The sequence below is a fragment of the Ziziphus jujuba genome, chromosome 5, assembly GCF_031755915.1.
Source record: "Ziziphus jujuba cultivar Dongzao chromosome 5, ASM3175591v1".
In the NCBI taxonomy this organism is placed as follows: Eukaryota; Viridiplantae; Streptophyta; class Magnoliopsida; order Rosales; family Rhamnaceae; genus Ziziphus; species Ziziphus jujuba.
In genome coordinates this window covers 22,510,614-22,519,722 of record NC_083383.1, presented here as the reverse complement: position 1 = coordinate 22,519,722, position 9,109 = coordinate 22,510,614, and the positions used below count along the sequence as shown (strand labels likewise).

Below are 9,109 nucleotides of genomic sequence, written 5' to 3'. Positions count from 1 at the left end.
TTAAATCAATTAATTAATTCTCATTCTTTTTCATACCTTTTTAATTTACATTATGTTAAAGAGATAATTTAATTTAATTTTTATTTTTCTCGCATTTTTTTGTTTGGTTGGATATTATGTATTCTCGAATAAGTATTGAGAGGAATTTAAATGGAGGTAGCTTAGTTGAAGACACATCAACGGCTGGAAAATCGAAATCATGTTTCGGTAAGCACAGTAAGGCAGGGAAGCTTGTACACAGTCACGCATTATCTATATTAGCCACCAGATCTTTTGATCGTAAATTCCCTTTCAAAAAGAAGGTTGTTCATTCCATAAAACTCCTACTTTCATTTTATTTATTTATTTCTTTGTTGCTTTTATATTATTGCAATGGTTAAATTTCAAGTGTTTTTAACTTAAATATAAAATAAAATAAAATAAAAATAAAAATAAAAAGGATTTTTCAAGAGAGAGAGGGAGCTAATTGATCAACTAGCTAGAATAATAGGCCAGGATGGTGAAGCTCCAGTTTAGCAAATGACACCATAAATCTTTAAGAGTGTTTTTATGGTATCTGCTATTGTTAAAAATTGAAATTGTTTACTTTGATAAGTCGATTCTAATCGAAATTTATTTATCACTTCATTGTAAATCATTTTACAATGCAGTCCAAGCCTTTAAAAGTTGATTATGTGTGTAATTATTATTATTATTATTTTGGGTTTTAAGGATTGGATTTACAAAATTTTATTAACAAATTTTGTGCAGCTTAAGCTGTTAAAGCGAGTTGCTACTGTTAAAGATGATGGGACAGTAAAGGCTGATGATACTGGGGATATTAAACCGAGTTTGAATTTTGGAACTGGAATTGGTTATGATCAAACTGTTGATGAAGCTCTGTGATCTCAAGGCACTTGTGGAAGAAGGGGCACTAATGTTTGAAAGAGGCTGTATCTTACAAGGTAGTCGGCATACATTTCCTTTGGTTTTTCCATTTTTTTCTTCTTTCTTTTTTTTTTTTTTTTTTTTGTTGTTTTTTCCTTTTTCGTTGAGATTGCTCTTTATTCTTCAATATTAACTATTGGTTGCAGTATTATGACCTTTTCCTCTTGTGTTTTGTAAATGTTGATCTAATTATACTATTTAGTTAAGGCAATTCAAATATCATTTCAACAGATATTCATACCATATCATTTTTCTCAAGGGATATTCGAAAGAACAAAACAAAATTAAGAGGTTTAAATGCGATTTTTGGCTGCTTCAAGGTTTAAAAGTATTTATTTGAAATAAAATTCCATTTGTCAAATATTATTTAATTATACGTTTGTTCGTATTATTAAATTTCTTTTTTATTTTCAAGTGTTTGATTTTGGGAGTTGCATATAAGAACCACTCTATCCTAGTGTATAACGTATCTTCTAATTCCTTGTGATATGCAGGGTTAACTTTTTGTTAAGTTCAGAAGGTGGTGGAAGGGTGAAAATATATTTAAGAAGGCAAACATTCTTATTCCAATACATGAAGAGTAATTCTTATCTAACGTTCTTATTCCAATATTATAATTCCTCCTTTTTTTTGGTGAGATTTTTTTACTTGTAGATTATATTACTTTCTATTTCTCATGTTCCAACCTGTATCAATTGAAATATTTAAATTGAACTTGAAGAATTAGGTCTGGCATATAATTAGACCTTGTTGACATCTTAGATTGATTGATAGTAAGAATATTCTGTTTTGTAAAGGAGAAATTTATCCGTAAGTAACATATTCTATTGTGCAAATTATGAATTAGTCAAAGATAGGAGCCAGAGTTAGAGAATAGTAATTGATATTTCAGGTTCTGGTTGGGCACTTCTGTATCAACTGTCAATACAATTTCAGGTTAGATTGAAGCTGATTAATGTTCTCGTTCTAAAGCATCTGTTACACAACATGCAGTTAAGTCATAAAAAAATAAGGATGGTGCAAATTGCTGCAAGTTCATCTGTTACACAACATGCAGTTAAGTCATAAAAAAAAAATAAGGATGGTGCGAATTGCTGCAAGTTCATTAATTAAGAGTACAAAGTAATCTACATACTTTGTACTACAAAGTAATCTACAAATTGCTGCAAGTTCATTAATTAAGAGTACAAAACAAGGATGGTGCAAATTGGTGCAAGTTCATTAATTAAGAGTACAAAGTAATTCCATTGTAGAAACTCATAAGAGCCCACTTCTGGCAGTAAAATTCCAGAGATAATACGCAAACTAAATACTACACTTCTAGCAAAGCAACAATGAACATGTACCCTCCCACAGACATTCTTTTACCTTTCCTCTCCACCCTTTCAAATCCGCAATTATATTTGGGTTAGAAAGCCATAAAATAGTAAATTAATAACGAAATAAATGTATTTTCTTGAAAACTATTTCACATGTATGTAAGACGAACTTTACTCCATGAGTAATAAATTAACAACGTAACATAAAAGTGCAAGACAATTAATTAGCATGGACATTGATTTCTATGCACTCAACCTGATATTTGGTTCTACTGATCCTTTAGCATCCATGCACTCAACCTGATATTTTGAAGTAGCCAGACTCGACTTGTCCTACAACAAAGCAGACATCATCTGTAAACTCCTAATTATGCTTTCAGTTCAACTCTTTAACCCATGCACTTTCATCTCAAATTCAACAAGGGAAAAACCATCTAAACCATGATTATTGACTACCGAGCCCTGCTTAGTTTCTGGCAATTGGCCTGCTTTCCCTTTAACAAATTTTGAACATAGCAACGAGCTCTCATTCAACATTGATAATCCTTGATTTTGCAAGCAGCAAACTCGAGTCCACAAGTACAAGAAGCTCTGAAAGCATGGCTCCCAACAATCCGAAAAGCCATATGCAAGAAAGGAGATGCCATGCCTAGCCATCTTTCACCACCAAAGCTTTTTCTGAAGCTCCTAGTTTTTTTAGCATGCAAATTTTAAGTTGTATGTAAAATAAGGAGGTCCATATCATTTACTAGATTTGTTTAAGATCCATAATATAACTTTATTTGCACATGATGAAGAAATAACCATGATTACCCATGGACCATCGATATAACCAATGAAAATCTTCAGTAATCCAATATAGATTTACATGTAGTTGCTTAAAAAATTATCGATGGAAGCCATTGGTAATACTGATGGCCCATCGGTAATTTCCATTTGTCCAATTTTTTCAAATCACATTATCACAATTTAATCCGACAACTTCGATAATGTGTGTTTCTTACCTACAATATAATTGCGGTATACGAAAAAAAATTGTGACCGATTCGCTAAAAAATGTATCGATGGGAATCATCATAATACCGATGCTCCATTGGTAATTGCAAATTCTCCAATTGGTCAATCCAAATCAACAAAATGAAAACTCATACAACTTCAATAATGAGAGTTTCCACCAAGAATATGCTAAATCTAACTTTATTTATGATCTTCAACAAAAGAATCCAAAAAATTATCAGAAAAAGTGGGAAAATCTAAAAGAAACCTGATTACCGATGCCAACAATTTCATCGGTAATTACCGAAACCCTATCGGTAATTGCATTTTTTATAGTTTTTCCAATCTAACAACTTCGATAATGTGTGTTTCCACCAAGAAGATGCAAAAACTAAGTTCATTAATGATCCTCAACAATACAATTCTTAAAAAGTGTCGAAAAAGTTAGAAAATTTCAACCAAAAATGATTACTGATGAGTCGTCGGTAATTACCGATGAAACCGTCAATAATCAATATTAGGAATCCATTAGCTTGCTGGAAAAATTACAAATGGTTCCATCGGTAATTACCGAAACCTCATCGGTAATTTCAATTTGACCACTTTTTCGAAGCAAATCAAAACAAGTTAATCTGACAACTTCGATAATGTTTGTTTCCACCAAGAACATGCTAAATATAACTTTATTAATTATGCTCAACAAAAAGAATCCACAAAAAAATCAAAAAAAATTTAAAAATTTGAAATAAAGTTGATTACTGATAGTGCATCGGTAATTATTGATGCCAACGATTTCATCGGTACTTACCGAAACCCAATCGGTAATTACAACTTGTCATGTTTTTTCAATCCGACAACTTTGATAATGTGTTTTTCCACCAAGAACATGCAAAACATAACTCTATTAATGATCCTTAACAATACAAACCACAAAAAATTTGGAAAAAGTTAGAAAATTTCACCCAAAGTTGATTGCCGACGGATCATTGGTAATTACCGATGCAACAGTTGATAATCTATATTAGGAGTGCCAATGCTTGCTGGAAAAATTACTCACGGTTCCATCGATAATTACCAAAGCCGCATCGATAATTTTAATTTGACTTTTTTTTCAAAGTAAATAATCACAATTCAATCCGACAACTTCGATAATAAGTGTTTCCACCAAGAACATGCAAAATCTAACTTTATTAATGATCCTCAACAAAAGAATCCACAAAAAAATTGAAAAAAAAAGGAAAATTTCAAATAAAATTGATTACCGATTGTGCATCAGTAATTACCGATGAAACCGTTAGCATCAGTAATTCCCAATACCCCATTGGTAATTTCAATTTGTTAGTTTTTTTCAATGACATGGATTGAATTGTGATGATTTGATTTGAAAAAACATGACAAATTGAAATTACCAATAAGGTATCGGGAATTACCGATGCATCATTGGTAATCAACTTTATTTGAAAATTTTCCACTTTTTTAGATCTTTTTGTAGATTCTTTTGTTGAGGATCATTAATAAAGTTAGATTTTGCATGTTATTGGTGGAAACACACATTATCAAAGTTGTCGGATGGAATTGTGGTGATTTCAGATTTTGCATGTTATTGGTGGAAACACACATTATCAAAGTTGTCGGATGGAATTGTGGTGATTTCCTTTGAAAAAATTGACAATTGTAAATTTCCAACGGTGCATCGATAATTACCGAAGGAAACCATCAGTAATTTTTTCAGCAAGCACATAGACTCGTACATAATAGTTCTTGCCATACTATTATTATTATTTTATTTTTTATTTTATTTTTTTTTTTTTTGTTGACAGCAAACCATCAAATATACCATATATGTTTACTATGAATTTAATAAGAAAATTGCATATTAACCAAATAAACCATGCAGCTTGTCTAACGCCGCATCCAACCTAGCATTTAAATCAAAATAAACAAAGTACTACCAATAAACATTATTTGTACGTTCCAAACAGAAAATATACAACTTCACCACTTTGAAGCTCCTCTTTACTTCAATAAATTCTCGATACTCCCTCTTCATTTTGACCTGGTCCTACAAAACAAGAATATGAAACAATTAGTGGCAGCCAAACCGCTTCCTTTCAAGTTGGAAAGCAAGTTCCTAAAATATGTCTTGGATAAGAAACAATATTAGGCAAGAAAATGGCATGAGATGAGAGAGGATTAGAGAAAATAAAGTAGAGGAGTATAGAAGAAAAACAACCTCAACTTTTCCTTGTTTTTGAAAAATTGAACACATGGTGTACCCATAATACCAGCTGCTTCTGCTATTTCTGGATTTTCCTCAACATCAGTTTCAACAAAATGTACATTTTGATCAAACTCGTCAATCACCTGCCATAAAAGAAAGTTATTAAAAAGAGGTTACTGCATTCTATATGAGGCATCAACACTAAAATAGACAGATTTAGTAAAGCATGTGTTTCTTCACATAATGAGATGTTAACACATAAAATTGGTTTTTCATCATGTCAACCCAAATTTTTCCAGCCACCTCCAAATCACATTAGACATCAATCATTGTAAGAGTTGATAGTGGCATTGAGATTGAACGTCATGCAAAAGTGAAATAAATTTTTATTTGCATACCTTACTAAAAATAGGCTTCAAAGTCCTACATGGACCATATGTTGGTATGCATATAAGCCTTGGATTTTCATGGTACAACTTACTTAAAAAAAAAAAAAAGGAAAGAAATTTTACAAGATTTCAATTAATAAAATATATCAAACTCTTAATAAATAATAGAACACAATATTCATTATATAAATGTAACATTAAGGACAAAGAAAATACCTACCCTTTATGTTTTGTAAGAGTAATATCAAAACCCTCCTGAACGTCCCTGTCTGTGAGTTCCTTCTTAACCTCCTGAGTTTTGGGCTATCAAAAGTAAAACTTATGAGGCCAAATTTTAAGGACATTCATAGAGCTCGGAATATAACACAGCTTTGAATTGAAACTAGACAATAAAATTTCTATAATGATTCATATGCATTTAGCATTATTGGAGGAGAATAATTGAAAACCAATTCAGTGCATTATAATTTTTCAGATAATAATAAAATTTTTTGAGAAAATGAGATTTGCACTCTTCAAGTTATTTAGTTATCAAAATTTTGTCTTACAACCATAGCAACATTAATGCAGCTGTATATCGGACTTATTATTATCATATAGCAAATACACATTCCTTTCGCAAATTTGTTTTAGGTAGATTACCACCAAGAAATATAACTGCTATCAGAATTCTTATGGTGAATTACCTACTCTATGTAGAATTCAAATAATCCACTCACAGAGTTTACTATAGTTGATAGAAGATTTTCAAAACTCTTCAACTGAAGTGCAACCATTATGCAGAATTTGTTAGGAGTCAAATTTCAAATGTACAAAACTAGTATCTCAACCTAACCACAAAAACATTAAATGTTTTTCAATGTACAAAACATATGAATACTAATTTGAGCAACAAATGAAATATAATGTCTGACTCTTATCCAATATCACAAGGCAAAGAATATTAACTCCAAAATATATAATCTTCTTGATGATTATTGGAGAAATTTCCAATTGGATCATCAAAATTTGCAAGTGGGATAGTGTGAGGGGGCTTAATGTAGAAAAATGGAATAGACCTTAAAATTTTCTAATATGTGATCATCACATTCTGCCATCGATATGTATTTGCAGCAACCTAAGAACTAAAATTATGATTTAATATATACCTTTTTTTCTTGAATGAATCACGACTAAAAACTCTGTAAAGGTAAATGAAATAGAAATATATTCCAAATATTTATGTCTTTCATTGATAATAAAATTGTGTAAAGTTCATTTAAATATACTTTTGGTTTAATATTATACCTCCTTTTTTGAGCCACCAATCTCCACAATAACTTAGTATGTCTTGGCAAGATGAAAAATGCAATCCTAAGATAAACCAAGCCCATGAGTTATCCTTTGAAAAAAACATTATAACCCATTGTTACCAATGCGTGTAATATATATATATATATATATATAATAGTTTGTGCATGAAAGAAATAAAAAACAGGGGCGCAAAATTTACTTTTTCACTGATTAAACTACAAGATGAAAGAATGGATTTATATATCGCCTTTAGGCAAACCTATCCATAATTGTTAGAACCATTTGCTTTCGACTATTAAAAAGTCCATTTATTTTTCCAAAAATACCAACGCATAAAATAGAAATTTCACATAAAAATTAAAAGTCATTCTTCCTCTATTTCCAATGGTACATTTCAAGAACCCAACATCCCATTATTTTCAATCAACATCTCCAACTAGATAAAAAAGTAGTGGTTAATCTCCAGTTGTTCATAAAACATATTGAAATTACCTAAGAATTCATAATTCATATTAAAATATATATATATATATATATATAGTTGACAATCAAGTACCTTGATGCATGTTTGGAGTTGAGGCAATGGATTCAGAAAGCAATTGGCCTTAGATGTTGGAATTGTTTCATAAACAGATTTGAAGAAGCAAGATTTGAGGTAGAGAGGAAATGAAAGAGAGTCAAACTAAGATTGAAAACTGTTGGAAGTACATATACGTGAAAATCTTGCTAATCATAATAGTCTACCTCAAAACTATATCTTCTTCAATATATATATATATATATTTATATATTCATCATAGTCAATATTCAAACTAAATTTAGAATCTTATTCAAATCTAAATTTGTTTTAATTTTGAAGATCTTAAAAAGCTAATAGAAAAACTATGACCATATTCAACAATCTAATTATGATCATATAAGAACCATTGCTTCCCCTCTAAAAAATACCCAAAACTATGTTTTACTTTTTCCACAAAGATTACAAAATAAAAATGCTATTTCCTATCAAACAGCCCTTTGTTCTTAAACCTCATTTATTTTTCATTCAACATCTCCACCTTGATATAAGGCACTGGGACTATAAATTATATCTCCAAAAATATAACATATCTTTCACATTTTTCAGATAACTTTTAAAGACCATAAAAACCTATAATGAATCAAATGAAAATTAACAATTACCTATTTCTTCTTCCAATATTGCAGTACCTGAAGGGTGGGTCATGAAATGATGTTTTATGATGCTATTAATATCTGTGATGTTATTGACTTTCACGGTTGTCTAACCATCCAGTTGTGGTCTATTCAGTTTTGAGGTGCTTATAATACAATGAACAAAGAAACTCTGCATCTCAAAGCATCCACTCCTTTGCACCTGGTTAACTCATCCGATCTCCTTGACCCATCCCCCCGATGCCAAAATCCCAAACCCCCATCCAATTATTCCTCAACAGCTGATAAAAACAAAATAAAAGCAGACCCAGAAGAAGAGAAGGAGGAAGGACGACCAAGAAGAATGCTAAGGCAGTGAGTCCACAGCCAAGACCCAGAAGAATGTGACAGAGCTGAAAGAACTCTTCGGTAGTTGCCTCATCATTCTCTCTCACTTTCTCTTCCTCTATTCTTCATGCCCTTTTAAAGGAAAAAAAATGAAATAGCTTTTCTATTTTAAAAGGGCAACTTGGAAATATTAAAAATTAAGAGGATAAAATGAAAAAATTAGAAAAGAGGTGGGTAGATTTCGTTAAGGACTTTCCAATAGGGGTATAGGGCCAAATTCTTCAAATATTTATCTATCTATTTCAGCCCATATACAAAAGTAGTTGAGGTGGTTTCTAATGGAAATATCCCAGCATCTTCCAGAATCCTTTATGGGAGTGTCTTAGCTTCTTCCTTGTGTAGTGGGCTTGTGCAGCAAATTGTCTCATGCTTGGGCTCTTTATTTCAAAAGTTGGTCATACGTA

At 31.1% G+C, this 9,109-nt stretch overlaps 1 long non-coding RNA gene across 1 annotated transcript; it reads right to left on the bottom strand.

The window, feature by feature from the left end:
- Positions 1-5,101: 5,101 nt before the first annotated feature.
- Positions 5,102-8,731, bottom strand: LOC125423037 (uncharacterized). Its single transcript, XR_009639116.1, has 4 exons — positions 8,328-8,731; positions 6,073-6,155; positions 5,476-5,606; positions 5,102-5,304 (listed from the first exon to the last, which is right to left on the bottom strand). It is a non-coding gene; the product is annotated as an uncharacterized LOC125423037 (long non-coding RNA).
- Positions 8,732-9,109: the final 378 nt, after the last annotated feature.